The sequence below is a fragment of the Eptatretus burgeri genome, chromosome 10 (genome assembly GCF_056783735.1).
Source record: "Eptatretus burgeri isolate ZD-2024b chromosome 10, Ebu_testis_v1, whole genome shotgun sequence".
In the NCBI taxonomy this organism is placed as follows: domain Eukaryota; kingdom Metazoa; phylum Chordata; class Myxini; order Myxiniformes; family Myxinidae; genus Eptatretus; species Eptatretus burgeri.
The window spans coordinates 15,453,902-15,457,724 of NC_140970.1; positions in this window are offsets into that span (position 1 = coordinate 15,453,902).

Genomic DNA, 3,823 nt, shown 5'->3' on the forward strand with positions numbered 1-3,823 from the left:
GTGAATATTGTTTTATGTAATTCATCAGCGAATTGCTCTTCAGTCTTAATGACATCATTTGAGCTTACAAGTTTTTTGAATTTCCAAGTCCAAGTTTCAATTTAGCACTGATCATCTTCACGATGAACCTATCAACTTTTTCTCTCAAGGTTGGATTTTGTATCAGAGACAAATTTTTCAACATTTCTCTATTGGCTTCATGCTTTTCTTCCAAAGTTGTGGTATTCCCATAATCAATATCGTGTCTCATGCACACTTAATCAACTCTATTGATAGGCTTACTCCAGGATTTAGGATTGTCTGCCTCATCTAATCTTTTATCCAAGTTTGTGCCTGGACCACAGAAAGAATACCCTGGAAGATGTAATTCCCCTGGTATTCCAGTAGTTGTAAATTTACTTCCTGATAAAAACTTTTGTATATCTCCTCCTCGTTTGTGTTTGGAGATAAATTGATTTTTTTTGAACCACACACCGAACATATACCTTTTTGTATAACCCTGTTATTTTTACTTTTAATATATGAAATATTTTTAGTATTACCGTAGTTTTCTTTTTACATTTGAGACAATAACTCATTTATTTATGTGAAAAATTCCTGCAGAGTGCAAAAACCTTTTTAGTTTCCAACATGCACATTTGAATCTTAATTTTTAAAACATAAAGAATCCTTAGAAATGCCTTCACTCTCTCGTACATTTATTTAAGAAAAAAAAAAAATGAAAAACTTGAATTAAAATGAATAGCTTGTTGATGTCAATAGTCTTGTCGAAAGTATTGCAAATAGACTTGTCAATTCTTTGTTTTCCTCCTCGGTGGGTTGAGTTATTTTCTATAATACCACCAATCTTTTTTTAATCTCACTGGTTTCCATATTTTGATATTTATTCATTCTCTCTCTTTCCTCCCTCTCCTCCCTCTCTCTCTTCTCTCTCTTCTCCCTTTCATCCCTCTCTCTCTTCTCTCTCTTCTCCTTTTCCCTCTCTTCTTCAACTCCTTCCTCATCCCTTATTATACTTGAATCGCTTACACCCCATAGAATATCATACATATATTTGTGGTGAATTAACGTGAATCAAGGGACATGACGCGGGATCACATGTTGTGCGTCTCGCGTATAAGGGGAGGTCTCTGCGGCACGGGTGGATTGTCCCCGGGGCATTGCTATTGACATCGGCTGTCCACTTGATGCTCGTTAACTGAAGGTGCTCATTGACTGGTGAGAATGGAGATTATATCGAACTCCGTGCTTACGCGGATTAGTCTGCAATGGTTAACTGCACATGTATACGTTTCTGCTTATGTACTCCTAGCTGAACCTGTATTTCCTGGTGTGCCCACAGAAGCGGCTCCAATCAAATGGAATAAAGCCTAAACTCTGAAGGTTCATCTCTCGCTCTCATTTCAATTTATTCCATTTGATTTTCTCGGCTCTCTCAACCAAAGATGGACAAGATCTACAAACCAGAGAGGTTCGACGCAGACCCAAACACGACTGACGCAGAAATGAAATGGTCACATTGGTTCTGCTCCTTCTCACACTATCTGACCATCATCGCGGAGGGAGCTGACAAATTTGCCGCTCTCGTGAATCATGTCTCGCCCGGCGTGTACAGGCTCTTCTCGGGGTGCGACACTTACGAAGCAGCGATTGACGTGCTGCAGGCGCTCTACGTGAAGCCCAAGAACGAGGTATACATACGACATCTTCTCAACACACGCAAGCAAGCAGCCGGGGAGACAATCGATCAGTTCCTGCAAGCTCTGAATCAGCTGGGAAAAGACTGCAGCTTCCGGGTGGTAAGCGCCGAGGAACACCGAAAGGAAGCCACACGGGAGGCATTCATGCAAGGACTCAGATCAGCCCACATACGGCAACGCTTACTAGAGAAAGCGCAACCCACTCTTGACAAGGTAGTCGATCAGGCTCGAGCGATGGATACGGCTCAGCAGCAATCTGAGTCATTTGGGACACCGATGCTGCTCATGAACGCTGCTACGATGGGAACCCAAGGAACCCCACTGGCACAGACACAGCCAGACATGAGGGATGGAGAAACACCCGAGGAGCCAGATACCCAGACCTCGTCAAACTCCTCAGCAACTGCTCCGGTCGGTAAATGCTTCTTTTGTGGGTACAAAAGGCATCCTCGTCAAAAATGTCCAGCCAGAGATGCCACATGCATGAATTGCGACAAGAAAGGGCATTATGCCAGGGTATGTAAATCTACTCTAAGGAGGAATAAACCCACTTCTGCGGCTCTCTACTCGCAAAATAAATTGACTGCAGCCTTCGCGGGGAATCTATCCAAGGCTATCATCAACGTGCGAATTAACGGGCATATGGCTGAGGCACTGATTGATACCGGTAGCTCTGAAAGTTTCGTCAACAGCTCGCTAGTGAAGGGCAGGAAATGGGTAATCCACCCGACTGACAATACGGTATGCATGGCCGCCACCTCACTACAATCCCGCGTACGAGGGTACTGCAATGTTGAATTGGACGTAAAAGGGTACACGCATCGGGATGTAAAGGTGCTGGTGCTTCGTGATTTGTGCGCAGACGTAATTCTGGGTCATAATGTCCTCAAGCAGCACACGAGCGTCGAAATACCCTTTGGAGGAAGCAAGCCTCGTCTAATTTTAAATGCGCTGACCACCGCGGAGGTGACGTCCCCCAGCTGTTCGCTAACTTGTCGCCGGTCTGCAAACCGATAGCGATCAAATCGCGGCGATATACCACTGCTGACATGAATTTCATCACTTCAGAAACCAAGCGATTACTGGAGGAGGGAATTATAGAACCGAGCGATTCGCCATGGCGCGCACAGGTGTTAGTAACCAGCAGTCAGAACCATAAGAGACGGATGGTTGTCGATTATTCCCAAACGGTCAATCGCTTCACCCAACTCGACGCCTACCCCTGCCGCGCATAGATGAGATGGTCGAACGCGTGGCCAATTATAAGGTATTCAGTACCATCGACTTGCGAAGCGCCTATCATCAAATTCCCATCCGAGAGGAAGACAAACCGTACACTGCATTCCAGGCAGGGCGGCGCCTCTACCAGTTCAGAAGGATACCATTCGGTGTCACGAATGGAGTAGCTTGCTTCCAACGGGTTATGGACGACATCATCTCAGATGAAAACCTCGAAGACACTTTTGTTTACGTGGATAATGTCACAGTGTGCGGTAGGGATCAGAGGGAACATGATAGGAATCTGGACAGATTCTTGAGCATTGCTGGAAAATATAATCTGACTCTCAACTACGAGAAATGCGTATTCTCGGCAAGGTCAATTGACCTTCTCGGCTACACGATAGCCGACGGCACAATTAAGCCTGATCCTGAGCGATTGCGCCCGCTCCGTGAGCTTCCACCACCTCAGGACTTGCAGACAATGCGCCGGGTGATCGGGATGTTCGCTTACTATGCAAGATGGATTTCGCAATACTCCGAGAAAATACATCCCCTAGTGCATTGCAAAAACTTTCCACCAGATGCCGCTGTCGTGAAAGCTTTCCACGATCTCAAGGATGATATCAGTAAGTCCGTGGTTTTATCGATCGACAGCTCGGTGCCCTTCGTGGTGGAGACCGACGCTTCAAATCACGCCATAGCTGCAACACTTAATCAGTCTGGGCGGCCGGTCGCTTTCTTCTCGAGAACTCTCTCTAGAAGCGAGCAGAGACACTCGGCAATAGAGAAGGAGGCGTACGCCATCGTCGAAGCGCTGCGTAAATGGAGACATTATTTACTGGGAAACCACTTCACGCTCGTTACGGACCAACGATCCGTGGCTTTCATGTTTGATGGGAAAA